This window comes from Nerophis lumbriciformis, linkage group LG10 (genome assembly GCF_033978685.3).
Source record: "Nerophis lumbriciformis linkage group LG10, RoL_Nlum_v2.1, whole genome shotgun sequence".
Lineage (NCBI taxonomy): Eukaryota > Metazoa > Chordata > Actinopteri > Syngnathiformes > Syngnathidae > Nerophis > Nerophis lumbriciformis.
In genome coordinates this window covers 27,220,891-27,238,630 of record NC_084557.2, presented here as the reverse complement: position 1 = coordinate 27,238,630, position 17,740 = coordinate 27,220,891, and the positions used below count along the sequence as shown (strand labels likewise).

The window sequence follows — 17,740 nt, the reverse complement described above, 5'->3', positions numbered from 1 at the left end:
GTTATGTTGCAGCTTTATTCCAAAATGGAATAATTAATGTTTCTCGTCACAATTCTACAGACCCTATAATGACAATGTAAAAACTTTTTTTTTTTCATTTTGCAAATTTGATAAAAACAAAGAAAATAAAGTATGTAGTTTGCGCAATATTTTGTTGATGCACCTTTGGCAGCAATTACAGCCATAAGTCTTTTTGAATACGACGCCAAAAGCTTGGCACAACTATTGCTGGGCAGTTTTGCCCATTCCTCTTTGCAGCACCTCTCAAGCTCCATCAGGTTGGATGGGAAGCGTTGGTTTTCATCCAAGATTTCTCTGTACATAGAGCTTTAATTGGAGTTCACCTGTGGTAAATTCAGTTGATTGGACATACTTTGGAAAGGCACATACATCGCTATATATAAGGTCCAACACTTGACAGTGCAAGGCAGAACACAAACCAATCGTGAAGTCAAAGGAATTGTGTGTAGACCTCCGAGACAGGATTATCTCGGGCCACAAATCTGGGGTAGACTCTCAATACATGAGAAACAAAATTCTGTGGTCTGATGAGACAAAGATTGAACTTTTGGGCGTGAATGCCAGACATCGTGTTTGGAGGAAACCAGGCACCGCTTGTCACCTAGCCAATACTATCTTTACAATGAAGCATGGTGGTGGCATCATTATGCTATGGTAGAGAAATTAACATTCAATTCATGGGCAACAGCTTTTGTGGACATTCCTGCAGTCAGCATGCCAACTGCACGCTCCCTCAAAACTTGTGACATCTGTGGCATTGTGCTGTGTGATAAAACTGCACATTTCAGTGCGGCCTTTTATTGGACAGCCTAACGCACAGCTGTGCAATGATCATGCTGTTTAATCAGCATCTTGGTATGCCACACCTGTGAGGTGGGATAGATTATTATATAGATTTAGACAGATTTGTGAACAATATTTGAGAGGAATAGGTCTTTTGTGCCAATAGTAAAAGTTTTCAATCTTTTGAGTTCAACTCATGAAAAATGGGAGCAAAAACAAGTGTTGCGTTAATTGTTTTGTTCAGTGTAATAAAGTAACTTGAATCCAACTTAGTTACTTTTAAAACACAGTAATCCATAAAGTAACCAAGCTACATTTTAAAAGAGTAATTAGTAATCATATTACTTTGGCAACACTGTTAATAAGTTAAATTGACTGACTGATTGGAAGAAAAAGTGAAACAACAGTGCTTCAGTCCACAATTGTCCATACCTATTGTGAAAACTTCTTAAGCATGCACATATCTATTTCCAAAGATTATTTACTTACTTACGTTTTAAAGCCCACCCCATTTTTCTTTCAACTTGACAAGGCCAAGTCCAAATAAATTCTGATTCATTATCATGATTCTCTGCAGCTGTTATTTTGTTTATGCCAGTATAAAAATTATTTGTTTGATAGCAATCATGGGATATGATTCGAGATGTCCAATAATATCGGCAGGCCGATATTATCGGCCGATAAATGCTCTAAAATGTAATATCGGAAATTATTGGTATCGTTTTTTTTATTATCGGTACCGTTTTTTTTATTATTATTATTATTAAATCAACATAAAAAACACAAGATACACTTACAATTAGTACACCAACCCAAAAAACCTCCCTCCCCCATTTACACTCATTCACACAAAAGGGTTGTTTGTTTCTGTTATTAATATTCTGGTTAATACATTATATATCAATATATAATACAGTCTGCAAAAGATACAGTCCGTAAGCACACATGATTGTGCGTGCTGCTGGTCCACTAATAGTACTAAGCTTTAACAGTTAATTTTACTCATTTTCATTAATTACTAGTTTCTATGTAACTGTTTTTATATTGTTTTACTTTCTTTTTTATTCAAGAAAATGTTTTTCATTTATTTATCTTATTTTATTTTATACATTTTTAAAAAAAGGACCTTATCTTCACCATACCTGGTTGTCCAAATTAGGCATAATATTTCACGACTGTATATATAGCGGTATCGGTTGATATCGGTATCGGTAATTAAGAGTTGAACAATATCGGAATATAGGATATCGGCAAAAAGCCATTATCGGACATCCCTAGATATGACTGACCAATACTCATCAGCTGGAACAATTTTACAAAGTAGAAGTTATTTGGATGTGTCCCCACTTTGCCAATATCCGGAATAAAGTCCATACTGTCACCCTCTTCTGAAACAAAATTGGTTAGGAAGCCACCAAGGTTCAATCCTGCCATGAAGTGGAAACAGCAGGAAAACCACTGTCCAGAGTTAACCCAGTTTTACATAAACATGGACTGAAGGTGCCTACTAAGAAAGAAGCCCCTGCTCCAAAAACAACACCTTCCAACTCGACTACAATTTTCAGCTACCGAGATAGACAAATATTGAGTTATTAGGCCATAATGACAAGAAGCATATTTGGAGGGGGCAAAATGATGCTATCAAACCTAAGAACCCAAAACACTGTGCCAAACTTCACTTAAAAGCTTAGTCTTTGCCAGTAATCAAAGACCAGTTGTGCCATTCTTTGACCCCACTTCCCACTTAAAGACCAGCATGTGTGTCTAGTGTGAGTGCTCTGATCCCTGCTGCTGTTCAGTACATTTTCCCTCGTCCTTTGGCACAACTGGAAGAGGTGAAACAGGGGATGGAACATTCATATGCACGCACGTAACATAGCTGAGTCATAGAATGTGATTGCCTCCTTGTAGGTTTTTAACAGAAGCATTTCATAATATAAATAAATCAATAAAATTACAGTCAAATTCCACGGCAAGCTCACTCACCCGTGATTACATTCGTATGCGTAATAGAGACTTATTATTTAATTGATGTGATTGCTCCAATCACAAGTAATTCATAAAAGGCAACCACCTTGCACAATAGTATACACATACATGCATACATACATATAATCAGAATGACTTGAAATAAGATAAAGTTGCAAGAAAATTGCAGTGACATCAGATAAACTAGCATTTACTGACTTTTGTTGGAAGGAGGAAATCAAGCCAGAAACTGGCCTAATTATGTGTAGTGGACTTAGGACATTAAGCCAAAGTAAGGGCAAATTTATAATTGTGTACCTGTGTGAATACATTCAAACCCTGCACACCCAATTATTATGTTTTAATTATTTAAGTTTTATAATCCAAAAAAAAATGGAAAAAGAATGGCTCAAAAAATATTTAAAATCCCAAAATCAATATGACATTTATGTCCATAATGAGTGTATTTAAACTTTTGACTGTTGTTGACATCATCATACATCTAATTATCGTATTGCACGATTGCAGTCTCAGTGAGAAAGGACATTTTTGGGTTCTTTGTGTAAAAAGCAGCTTTTAATAAATGAAATATCTGTAATATATCTGTGTGTTTGTGCAGGATCTTTGTGTAGAGAGACTAATAACTTTTTTGAAAACATCCACATTTTGTTTCATATGCAATTTCAGGATAAAATATTTCAGCAACAATCTTGTGCTAATGTTGAGTCACATTGAATGAGTTGAAAACATCTGGTCCCTCTTATTCATGCAGTCTGTTACTCCGGGTTCTGCCGAAACAGAAAAGAAAACCGACAGAAGTGTACCGGCCAATGTATGATACGCATACAAACAGAACATAGGATTCCTTGATCTGTAACTCTGTATCGCCATGCTGCGATGACACAAGGACATGAAACAGACATCTACTCCTTTGAAACAATATCCACCCTTAGGCCTCCCTGTTTATGTGCATCCCCCTTACACTAAAATGGGTCATAAAGTATGCTCTTTGTAGCTTTGTATTTTATTTAACTTTTGCTGCATGTGTGAGTGACAGGAATCTCAACAACCACCAACACACTACGAGCAAGTTCTAAAACATGAGTCAGCAGTTTCATCCCAGCACAAATTATACCCCAAAATCTGCAAGGTCATTACAACTTTTAAGCAAGTGTGACATCTGGGGCATCCTGGTTAAGTCTTTCTCAGTGTAGACCAACCACACCAAAGTACAGGCTAGGCTGCGGCCACGAACAATCACTGGGCCAAAATCTTGTTTTGTTTAATCTCTGACCTACTTCCCACACTGACCCAAAAAGTCATGCTTGGGAGGATCCAGCAGATGCACGGCAAAATGTCCTGTGAAATGAGGTTTTCCCTACGAGGAGGTGAGGCTTGGGGTGTGTATCCTCTTGATAGTCACTTCAAAACTCCCTTGGGGGGCATACAGGTCAGTTGTTGATACTAATGGCCACACCCCTTGCACTCCATGCAATTAGGATTGCTTGCAAATCATTCAACTGTATCCAAAATATCAATGTTTTAGAAAAAGTGAAATGTCATATGGATAAAAATAATTAAGGCAGACTTAGACTAGAGAAAAGCATTTTTTGCTGTAAACCATACCATACAAAATCAGTGTATTTTAATGTTCCGACCAAAAAATTTATGGAGTCTTATTTATCCAACACCACAATATAATGTCTGTGGTCAGTTGGGGGAAGTCTTTCCAAGATTGCCCTAAAAGGGAAGGCTACCTAATGGATCAGTGTTTTTTTCCCTTAACAATCAACCTGACATTTGTATAGGTGTAGACAGTCAGTTCTATGCAGATGATGCAGTCATTTTTAAGAGTTGTAAAACTCCTGAAGATGCTGTTTAGATTATTTCATCAGGTCTGGTCAATGTTCAGGACTGGCTTACTGGAGTCCTGCTTTCTGTTAAAAACAGAAAACTCTTTTTTTAACGTATTTTGGAGGTTAAAAACTAAAACTGGTGAAGAATTTTAAATACTTAGGCATACTACTTGACCTGGCACTTTCTTTTAAAATTCAAGTCAAAAACATCGATCTATCCATTCATTTTCTACCGCGTGTCCGTCCCTCTCGGGTTTGCGGGGGGGCTGAATCTGAAGCTGCACTCTGGCGGGAGGCAGGGTACACCCTGGACAAGTCCATATCAAAAATATGTCCAGGACAATTAAATACGTTTTTGTTTAATCAAATAAGGTCATTGACTGACAAAGTTATGCTTTTTGCACTGCATTCAGCAATTTCACTGCAATTCTGAAAAAAATTAAGTAGCTCTATGAAAAAGCTTTGAAATGTTTGACAATAAAACTTTTAACTTGCATAACTGTAATATTCTCTTTAAGTAAAACCTGTTGCGCTTTGCTAAGTTTATAAAATTGAAAAATGTCTGTTTAATGTATAAAAGCCTAAATGGATTAGTGCTGCCCTCACTAAATCCATCCATCCATTTACTATTGCTTGTCCGTGTTGGGTTCACGGGGGGTGCTGGAGCGTATCTCAGTTGCATTCGGGCGGAAGGCGGGATACATGACTACATTATATACAGAATAAGAATGTAATAACTACATTATATACAGAATAAGAATGTAAAACGCGGTAAAATTCCAAACGTTTAGTTATACATTTTTAAATTTTCATTACCGAAAAAACAATTTATTGATGCATTTTAGACAACACTGTTTACTTCCTGAAAACATAAGTGCCACAGCAAGGGGGAATGCTCACTAGCGCCGTTAGGCTCAAGGTAAAAATGGCGGCAACTACACAGACTTTGCTCTGAGATTTTCCCTCCGAGTGAACGTAGCCAATTGCTTCGTTTCACTTCATTTCACTCGCTTCTACTTCCGTGGCGTCTCGGCGTGCATTTAAGAGTGCAGTGCTGTAATTAGATGTGGACAGAATTGGAGATAGACGCATTAGTCCCACACTAAAAGTAGAACTTGGAGGAGAAAAATATTTCATGTTGCAGCTTCATTTTGAAAGTGCAACATAGCGTCCTTCCTGCTGGGACTGGAGTTAGCATGCAGCAGGCGATGTGTCGGGAACTTTGCCCCAACTTGTTTATAAAGTCTTTAGTTTGTTTACTGGGATGGTCACTTGTCCTTTATTTAACAGCTAACTTTACCAGTGTTCAAATAACATCAATACTTGCTAAAATGTTTTGTCATCTCATCGAATTAAACGCAGGCTGTGTTGTCAGTGAGGCACAAAACGTGTATTAGATGTAAGAGGTATCACTCCTGTTTATTTTTGTTGGCCAAACTGCTGCACTATACCACATAGTGTTTTTGAAGAAACAAGCTTATTTATTAGACTTGATCTTCATTAGCCAAACTGCTTTGTGTTTTATATTGATATCAGAAAGTAAACAACCTGTTGTTTTTTTTACATTACTTGTGTTTTGTCATTTCATGAAATTATCACTTTAAAAGCCATTCATGTGACATCAGATTTTGTTAATATTTTATAGCGTATAGTGAATTCCTATACGACAAATTTCTGCTCAAACTCTTAAAGGATCTGTCCCGATACAGCATGCACATGTACATACATTAGTACATGTAAATGTACATAACTTAAAAATACCTCTCTCTATGAAAATGTAAAAATAGAGGTAAAGGCATCATGTAATGAGAAAAAGCTGACATGTTGATACTATTAATGAGCAAAAACACAAATATGTTTTTAAATATATGGAAAATATTTATCTATAGCCTTTTTATTAGACATTACAAATTACATGATGGCATTGTGTTCACACCACACTCCAACACTTTTTTTACCCAACATAATGAATAAACGTGATTTCAATACTGATAAAAAAATTATCGTAATTATTATTTTGGCAAAAATCGAGCAGCTTTATTTGTGAGACTAGATCTCATATCTCCCTTGTCTGTCTCTACATTGTGTCTTCTTGTAAGTACTCCATGCGTATGCGTTGCCTAACATGCGCCTCTGCTCGTATTACCAGCAATGCCATGATGTGACAATGTCCATCCATCCATCATGTCAGTAAAAAAAAAAAGGTCCAGTATTTTTCAGAGGCAGTATAGTACCATTTTTAATTCATTAGTACCACGGTACTTTAGTAGTACTGGTATACCATACAATCCTAGTCTACACAGATATCGACTGTAACAAATTCAAGTACAAGAGCTGTTAATAGTTGATAATATAATGATTACATTAATATTTTTCATCATCACAAAATATTTTTTGTTTTTATTATATTGATAAACTCCGGATATAGGTGCCTGGACACATTAGGACTTTAAATATGACCAATGTATGACCCTATAACTACTTGGCATCGGCTCAATATCACATTTATTTTATCACCCAAAACGTATGGAAAGTGTCCAAACAACAAAGGAATAAGTTCTTATAACATTTTTTAACATAAGTATAGATGCAACATATTAAAATAGAAATGAACCAGATATTAACAGTAAATGAACAAATAGATTATAATCCAGTATCTACCGCTTGTCTCTCATATTTTTGACAAAATAATACAGTAGGAAATGACACTATGTTACTGTATACGTCACCAGCCAAATTCAGAGCCTTTGTCACCTGTTTGCTTACTTACTACTAAAAGATACGTTTTCTAGTACGATAACCATGTTATTTAATGCCTAAGAGTGTTCTTTGATTACAATAAGAAACACGTGTTTAATGTATCAAAATATATTTTGTTAAAATAAAGCCAATAATGCCATTTTTTGTGGTCTCCTTTATTTAAAAAAGTCTCAAAATACTGGTAACAAAATGTTTGTATCGGAACAACCCTAATAGCAATCAGAAGTTAACAATTCAACCAGCATCTCAGAACTGACTTCAGAGATTCCCCTGTAGGCCATTTTGACAGGGACAATCTTGTTTTAATTGTATAGCAAACTGTCAAAATAAGTACCAATGTTTTTTATTTGTTATTTCACCCTTCATTTCCTGCTTTGATATATTTGAGGGGGAACATACAAGCCAGCAAAGATGGAAATATTAATAATGATTCCTTTGAGGTCAATGTGGACACTTCCTAAACCATTTGAGCTGGAGAAAACTTTTTTTTTCAATTTTAGTTGGTATCTGGTACACTAATGTTTTTTTCTTGTTATTCAAAGCTCAACTGGTCCCTGTATTTAATTATGAATGGCACAAAGCATTTCTTCCAGACAGTTTCTCTTTTTGGCTTTCCTCTCCACAGCTTTCCCCCTCTATTCCCTCCTCTTCATCAATCTAGTCTTTCATGTTTCAATCCCCCATTTGGTCTGCATCAGTGCAGCACAGTCGAAAAGGGAGTCGGCCACTCGATAAGAAGCTCGAACAGACAGGAAGTACAGTAAACGACTATATTATAGTTTCACTGGTCTGCTTCTATTTCTTCTGTTTTATAGAGAAACATTTTTGGATCCAATTTTGCTTCGACAACACAATTGTTACTGGCATTGACTGACAAAGATTTTGATGTAAATCTTCGTAGATTGTGGAGTAATGAGCAGCTCGACAAGATCCATTAGAATAGTTACAGCAAAGTCCTGCTTACACATCGAATAATAATGTTTTGGTAATCCTTACTGTTGGTGTGTCGGTCACACAAACACTTTTTTTTATTAGAGGGTATTACAAAAATATTTTTGTCAGAACAGATCCATCATAGTATGTATATAGAGAAATACAGTTCCCCAAATATTCTCTGGGAGTAACCGAAAGCACGGATAGCGAAAGGTTAAATGTGGAAAATGGGTGTAAAAAAGTTGACTACTATCTACAAAAGCCCAAAGAAACGTTACAAAGAATAAAGCATCACCAGAAACCATGCACATGACTGATAACTCTGACAGGTACTGTGAATCCTGCTGTAAATCATCTGGGGTGATTTGGTGAGGCAATGAACCCAGAAGCAGCTGATTTTTTAATGACTATGCTGAACACCTGACAATGCATGAAGTGCAGGAAGTGGAAGGTGCCATATAGAACAGGTGTCAAAAAGGATATAGTAGAGCATAGGAGAAAAAGATAAGACGGAAATGAGGGGGAGAAGAAAACTGCCCCAGGGAAAGCAACAGTGGAAGCGAACTCAATGTGATGAAGTGTGTGGGCTAGCTTACAAAAACATAGCCCCCACACTGCAAGACTACAAAAACAATGACATCATACATAGAATGCTTGATGAAGGCCTCTGTAAACAAAAAAGGGGACATTTTGGTGAGTCCACGGGATTTAGTTTGATTAGTACTGTGTTTGTCCAAGGTTTTTCCAATGGTAGTCCAAAACACATTTGAGCAATCATAATAAGGAGAGCAATGTATGCAAACATTTTTATGTATATGTCATGTATTTACTTTTTTGTGAGATGTTTCTTAATGCCCTTTATGTACTTTCTGGCATTCTGATTTAAAGGGGCTCTACTAAACTAACTTGTGTTACCTTTTGGTACCTGTTTGGGATCCACATAAGTCCAGAACATTTGAAATCAAACCATGGAGGCATTGCAAAGATATTTATAAAACAATCTTGCCTTCATTCAAACTTGCACTAAAAGAGCCGTTTAAAATTTGAGACTTTAGTGACGCATTTTGCCTTAGTTTTGTCAGCGGATATCTCCATATATGGTAGCGGTTGTACACTAAGAGCTTTGCGCGAGTCCGCCTTTTTTATCCAGGAGTAATCCCAAAGTTGTAGTCAGTAAATTCCTTATTTTTCTCCATCCTCTTGTTGTGGGGCAGACTGGCTTCTACATGCACGCTAATATCCTCCGCTGTTGCCATTTTCTAATAAATAGTGTATAGTTCTGACTATTGTCTTTCAGTAGACTCAATATGGAAGCGCTAAAAAATTACAACACGGCTGACGGGGAAAGACACAGTCGAAGGGTCTCGGCCTGGAAAACTTTGGCACGTAAATAAAGCCGCCAACATAATGGTGCATTCTGAAGAGACAGAAATGTTGACCAAAGCACCACCTTTACATGTTATGTTGACCTACTCAGTGGCCTAGTACCTACTCAGTGGCCTAGTGGTTAGAGTGTCCGCCCTGAGATCGGTAGGTTGTGAGTTCAAATCCCGGCCGAGTCATACCAAAGACTATAAAAATGGGACCCATTACCTCCCTGCTTGGCACTCAGCATCAAGGGTTGGAATTGGGGGTTAAATCACCAAAATGATTCCCGGGCGCGGCCACCGCTGCTGCCCACTGCTCCCCTCACCTCCCAGGGGGTGATCAAGGGTGATGGGTCAAATGCAGAGAATAATCTCGCCACACCTAGTGTGTGTGTGACAATCATTGGTACTTTAACTTTAACTTTTTACAAGGAAATGTTTAAATGGAGAAAAAAATCATAAAAGGGCCCCTTTAAGATATGATCTGGTAATATAATAATAATAATAATAATAATCATCTGCTTTACCATAATACTTGTGTTAAAAGCTCAATGTGCAACAAGAGACTGAAAAAAAGGTCTCTGTTATTTTGTTTTGGAACGGCCTGTCATTCTACAAACACAACTTAAGCGTTAAAAAAAAAACACCCTGACACTCCCAAAGAGATTAAAGTCTTTTGCAGTTTTGTAGTTCTCACATCCTTGGACTCAATAGTCTGTCTGCGAGAACCAAAACCTTAACAATGTATCTAATGCATATGCACCCAGACTTACAGTCTTTACAGCATATAATCTTGATATAGATGATAAAAATGTAATGTGTTATATAGTTTAAAACTTCGCACCAGCCTAATCACGGTCACAGGTTGAGAAAGATAGAAAGGACTGCAGCAGTTTGGTTCAACAAGCAGGTCAAATGAGGGCATTTCTATGTTTGTGTTTGAGACAGAAAAAACAAGGAAGGACACTTGGTGAGAAAATCAATTAGTTGAAAACACACAAGTGGCCAATAAAATGTAACAATTTTTCCTCTTCAAATCGAGACTCAAAACACACTTATTCCTGACTGACTGCTTAATCACTTTAATTCAGCTATCTTTGTTTTTGTTTCGTAACTAATGATTTTATTGGTACCTGTTTTTTTGTACAGCATCCTTGAGTGCCCAGAAAGGCGCCTCCTAAATAAAATGTATTATTATTATTGTAAAAAACACAAAAAAATGCTCTCAAAATAAATATTTATGCAGAAACAAATTTTATGGATGATTGAGATCTTCATCAATTGAATAAATAACTGAGCAGCTGAAAGAGCATATTTCCAGATGCAGATTCAGGATGCTGCTTGTGATTCTAACACATGATCTTTTTAGATATTATGACATATGTTGGTGGAAGGATTTTTACCAACTTCTATGTTTATGCAATCACATTCGCTGCTGCATTGAAAGATAGTAAAGTCGATATTTTTTTAAATTATTAAATAGGTTGTTGCTTGCATATTAGTTTCAATAGGTGATTTCATTAGCAAAGTACTGGTGAATTAAGCTACCCTGTATTTAATCTATCTACATTAGAATAAATGTTTAAATAATGAATAGCAATGACACTAAGGCTGTTTCGATCAGGGTTTATGCTGCTGATTCTGATACTGATCTTCCATAAGTGAGCGTAAATTCCATGAACCATAAATTCCAGACTATAAGACGCTACTTTTTTCCTTCGCTTTGAACTCTGCGATTTATAAAACGATGCGGCTAATTCATGGATTTTTCTTCGCTGACAGCCATGACCCAAAAAAACTCCCCAAAAAACAAAGCAAATACACTGAACAGTTTGTGCTATGGCGCCACCTTTTGGACGAGTTTGCTCATGGGAGATACAATTGCCGTTTGGTCTTCTAGCTGTCCACAGCGTTACTATTTGTGTCGATTTTTCATTCATCATTCAAAGCAACATTTGTAAGTTTTACACTATAACTAAAACAATTCTTACTTGATAAACCGTCCTATGTGTGATGTATGTAGGAGTGTTTTACCAGTGTTGGTCATCTTACCTTAATAAAAGTAATTAGTTATACAGTTACAAATTACTTCTCCCAAAAAGTAATTGAATTAGTAACTCAGTTACCTCAATTTAAGAGTAATTAGTTACTCAGCAAAGTAGCTGTGACATTATTTTGCATTTCGTTATTTTATATGCTTTTACGTTCGATAACACCTTTTACGTCAAATATGGTTATGTTAACTGGGTGAAAGATAAAGACATTATATCCAGTATTTTAGAACATTTTGGATTTATCTGAACTCATTAGATTGCAGCGTGCCATATATGCATACAAATCTAAATGTATAAAAAATTATTATTCCATAAAGTAACAACATTAAATATTGAAAGTACAAAACCCATTAAGGTACCAAAAGTGTAATCTTAGGTACAAAGACACAAAAAAACATGAGGCCTTTAAAGTACCAGTAAAATGGAAAAACAAGTTGATTTGATATGCTTAATTGTGTTTCATTGCATTCTATAAACCATATCCGTTTGTATTTACAATCCGCAAAGTATGTGAAAATACCATCTGAACATCATAAAATGCCACAAACTCAGTCAGCCATTTTAAATATTCCACTTTGAATATCTTCTGCAACGTAGATTCTATGTTACTGGAGTAACGCTTCTGCACTCTGACATTATCATCAGATCAGTCATACTAAAAATGTGCAAAAATTGGAAAGAGATGTGCTGTTTATCATTCACAATCCTAATGTAAGGCAAGAACACATATGCTTGGATTTTTTTAAAATGCATTTGAAACCGTAAATAGCTAACAATCGAGTCAACAGATCGAGGATCCTCGATCTGTTGACCAATAAAACAGAATCTGTTTTAATAAAAAGCTGTTAAACGCCTCTCAAACAGCCACAATACATTCAACAGCATCTTCCAGAACTAAACAATGTTGAGCCAGCCACTCCAAACACGGACTAAACTATGACGCTAAATCTACAAGAACAATCCATACACCCACAACACATCTCATCTGTGTTTGTTGTTGTGAACATCATCATCAATCAAATCAAATCAAATCAACTTTATTTATAAAGCACATTTAAAATTTACCATGTAAGATCAATGTACACACAGAACCGCAGTAGCAACTTGAGAATTTTTTTTTTATTTTTTTTATTTTTTTTAAAACAGCCTCAAGTCGTCTCCAAACTTTTCAAGCTCAGAACAGCTGCACTCTTCCCCGTTCACAATAACTGCGCTATGCGCAACATCCGGTATGACTGCGCTAACAAAAAAGAGGTTTCAAAAAAGTACCTTACACAAGTATGTTTTAAAGCACTTATTGATAAATTTACGAAATTATGTTTTGACTAAAAAAACTGGTCAAAATTGTCCAAAGATGTATTTGGACAATGTATGCGAACATTTTTGCATTTAAGGTTCAAACATTTTATTAAATTCTAAAAATGGATGGATGGATAATTATGACACAAAAAGCACACACTCCATGGTGCTAAAATACGTTTAATAGTGACAAACTAAATTAAAAAATTTAAATGAGGGACAGGCGGTAGAAAATGGATACAGGGAAATCGGAAAAACTCGATTTTTTATTTATTTTTATATTGCAATGTTTATTTAAATGTATTGTTGATACTATAAATTTTATTTTATTTGTTTATTCATCACAAATTTATATCCGGTTGTTCTTTTATGTCATATTTTCATCTGTATTTTGGTAGTACAACAAATACTTGTGTTTTCAAAATAATAATCATGTTATTAATGGTTATTTCAATCCATCCATCCATCCATCCACTTTCTAACGCTTGTCCCTCTTGGGGTCACGGGGGGTGCTGGAATCACAATTGTAATTTTTGCCATAATCGTCCAGCCCTACTTTGTATGGAAATACACATCTAACCGGTAGCCGCCTCTGTGACCAAAAATACATTAAGTATCGGTCAGAGGTGATTGCCGTTGGAAGGCATTAATTGGCAGGGTCTGATCTCGTACTTTTTCACAAAAATACTTTTAGGCACATCCCTAAATGATACATAATTACAACAAAGTGGCAAATGGATCCAATAAGACATGTAAGGAACAAACTCTAGTTTAATATTTTTATAACTACAAAGTTTAAAGATTGGAGAATAGAGGTATCAAATTGGCCCTTTTCCATTGTTAAGCGGTCATAAGGAATTCAATAGCAATGATTGCACACATGCATTTACTGCATTTAACCTCAGTTTGCTTTGTACGAAAAAAAAAGCTTACAAATGCCTGTCGTGTAGGGCACCTGTCCGTACAAAATAACACATTGAACAGCAAGACAGCCAGCGTGAGAGAAGGCTTCCTTCCCAAAAGCCTTGCCTCCGGACAAACATATTGAAACAATGCAATTGAAATAATGTGTGTTTTTTCGGGTCCATATACAGGCTGCAATAGTCATGCACAGGCCAGGTCCCCACTGACCAAAACCTGCTTGACTGTGTGTGTCTGTCTGTATGTGTCTGTATGTACGTGTCTGTCTGTGATCAGATGCAAGTTTCTGCTGGAGTGCAGTGAACAAGACAAAGTAGTCAAAGAACATGTTATAAACCAACAGAAGGAGAAAATCCCTAAGTTAATAATCATCACTTCTATTGCGGCAAATAAACTGTAATTGTTTGCGTTATCACTGGAGGACAAGGCTAAACATGTTATACACTGACGAACAGCAAGCAAGAGCAGGCATGCTAATCGCTAAGCTCGTCGCAAAATTGGCTTGAAAAAAGAAGAAATTAGTTCTTAGTAAACTATAAGAAGTTTAGCTGGAACTACTTTACAGCAGAAAGTAAGCATGAGGGCTGTGAATCTTTGGGCAGCACATGATACAATTCGCTTCTAGATTTAAAAAGATTCTTTCTAAAAAGAATACTTTTTAATAACATTGATTGTCGGTTCTATGATAAACTACATTCCTCCATAAAACAGATAAACAGCTGTGATACATTTCCATATTACTAGAAAACTGGTTTTGTTTTGTAAAATTATATCCCAAAATGTAATGAAATCAAATACAAATAGGGCAACAAGAGAAGTATCCCAGAATTATCTTTTCTAAAGCAAATCTGTACAGCAGATATGGGTATCTACATCAACAATATGATTTGCCTGAGTAGCTGAAGACGGATTGAAAACATTTTATTTTAGTTTGTTTTTTTAAATCTATATTTGATTTTTTTAATCGATTTAAGAATCGTTCAAAATAAGAATCGCAATTTACTCTTAAATCAATTAATTTTGACACCACTAGTAAGCAGGTATTAACAGGAAACTAACAAGTACCGTGAATACTTGACTAGGGTTCTACGGTATGCCGGTACAAACAAAGTACCGCGGTACTAATGAATTAAAAAGATACTATACTGTCATTGAAAAATATTGGTACTTTTTTTTTTAATCAACTTGAGGCGCGCCGTGGTGACATTGTTGGTATACGGGCTTCGGCGCATGTTAGTCAACACACACAAACAGCACTTGCAGGCAGAAAGAGTGTGAAGACAGAAGAGGGAGAATGGACGTATTTTGGCTTAAAAACTAACAAAGTACATGTAACTATAGTAACTGAAGCGCTGCTCTGCAAGCAGTGCTTTAAAACGTGGCTAGCTAGTAGCTGGTAGCTGGCTAGCGGCTTACGTCTCTCCGTAGTGTTTTACATCTCTCCGTAATGTTTTAGCTACTTCTATATCACTAATCCTCGCCTCCATGGTGACAGATAAACTATGTTTCCTCTAAGTATCATCCCTCCAGGACGAGGGTTAGCGAAAAACATGCTTCACTAACCACCGTAGGATGATATAGTAGCTAACCGCTAACAAGCTAATGCTCCTGAATATAAACAAAAGGGTGGCTCTATACATATAAAGTGGGGCAGAAAAGTATTTAGTCAGTCACCAATTGTGCACGTTTTCCTACTTATAAAGATGAAAGAGGTCTGGAATTTTCATCATTGGTATGCCTCAACTATCAGATATAATGAGAAAAAAAATCCAGAAAATCCCAGTTTAAATAGTTTATTTGCAAATGATGGTGGAAATTAAGTATTTGGTCAATAATAAAAGTTCATCTCACTACTTTGTTATGTACCCTTTGTTGGCAATGACACAGGTCAAACGTTTTCTGTAAGTCTTCACAAGGTTTTCACACACAGTTGCTGGTATTTTGGCCCATCCCTCCATTTATATCTCCTCTAGAGCAGCGATGTTTTGGGGCTGTCGCCGGGCAACACAGACTTTCAACTCCCTCCTAAGATTTTCTATGGGGTTGAGATCTGGAGACTGGCTCGGCCACTCCAGGACCTTGAAATGTTTCTTACGAAGCCGCTCCTTCGTTGCCCGGGCGGTGTGTTTAGGATCATTGTCATGCTGTAAGACCCAGACACATTTATTCTTCAATGCCCTTGCTGATGGAAGGAGGTTTTCACTCAAAATCTCACGATACATGGTCTCATTCATTATTTCCCTTACACGGATCGGTCGTCCTGGTCCCTTTGCAGAAAAACAGCCCCATGCTTCACAGTAGGTATGATGTTCTTTGGATGCAACTCAGCATTCCTTCTCCTCCAAACATGACAAGTTGAGTTTTTACCAAAAAGTTTTATTTTAATTTCATCTGACCATATGCCATTCTCCCAATACTCTTCAGGATCATCCAAATGCTCTCTAGCAAACTTCAGACGGGCCTGGACATGTACTGGCTTAAGCAGGGGGACACGTCTGGCACTGCAGGATTTGAGTCCCTGGCGGCGTAATGTGTTACTGATGGTAGCCTTTGTTACTTTGGTCCTAGCTCTCTGCGGGTCATTCACTAAATCCCCCCGTCTGATTCTGGGACTTTTGCTCATCGTTCTTGTGATCACTTTGACCCCACAGTGTGAGATCTTGCGTGGACCCCCAGATCGAAGGAGATTATCAGTGGTCTTGTATGTCTTCAATTTTCTAATAATTGCTCCCATAGTTGATTTCTTCACACCAAGCTGCTTACCTCTATCTATTGTAGATTCAGTCTTCCCAGCCTGGTGCAGGCCTACAATTTTGTTTCTGGTGTCCATTGACAGCTCTTTGGTCTTGGCCATAGTGGAGTTTGGAGTGTGACTGTTTGAGGTTGTGGACAGGTGTCTTTTATACCGATAACGAGGCCAGGTGTCATTAATACAGGTAACGGAGAACAGAGGAGCCTCTTAAAGAAGAAGTTACAGGTCTGTGAAAGCCAAAAATCTTGCTTGTTCGTAGGTGGCCAAATACTTATTTTACAGAGGAATTTACAAATAAATTAATTAAGAATCCTAAAATGTTATTTTCTGTATTAATTTACCCCATTCTGTCTCTCATAGTTGAAGTGTACCTATGATGAAAATTACAGGCCTCTCATCTTTTTAAGTAGGAGAACTTGCACAATTGGTGGCTGACTAAATACTTGTTTGCCCCACTGTATATTGGCAACAAGTAAAAGAGCCATATCTAGTCAATAATACAATGATTACATCAATATTATATTATCATAAAATATTTTTGAATTTTTTAAATTGTTTATAAACTCAGAATATACATCTATGGGAACAGGAGAATTTAAATCATGAACATTGATGACCCTAAAACTACTTGGTATTGAATCGATACCTGAATTTGTAATTTGGCTGTATTACTAGGGTTTAGGAATTTTCATTTTCTACCGCTTGTCTTCCAAGGACCATTTTAATGGAATTCATTAAAAATTTTATTTTTCATTAAAAGATCAGCAAATATCAGTGAAATCTTTTCCGGATTGTCAAGTATTCTTAGCAATATTGTTATTACGCCATTTCATGATGAGCTGTGAAACATCTAAAGTTAAAGTACCAATGACTGTCACACGCACACTAGGTGTGGTGAAATTTGTCCTCTGCATTTGACCCATCCCATTGTTCATCCCCTGGGAGGTGAGGGGAGCAGTAAGCAGCAGCGTGGGCCGTGCTCTACATCACTATCTTCCATTACATTATGCACACTGAAACTGGGAC

The 17,740-nt window shown here is 36.7% G+C and overlaps 1 protein-coding gene across 5 annotated transcripts in view; it reads right to left on the bottom strand.

Moving 5' to 3' along the window:
* Positions 1-17,740, bottom strand: part of banp (BTG3 associated nuclear protein) — a 65,092-nt gene that overhangs the window by 20,623 nt on the left and 26,729 nt on the right. The gene's annotated exons all lie outside the window — the stretch shown is intronic.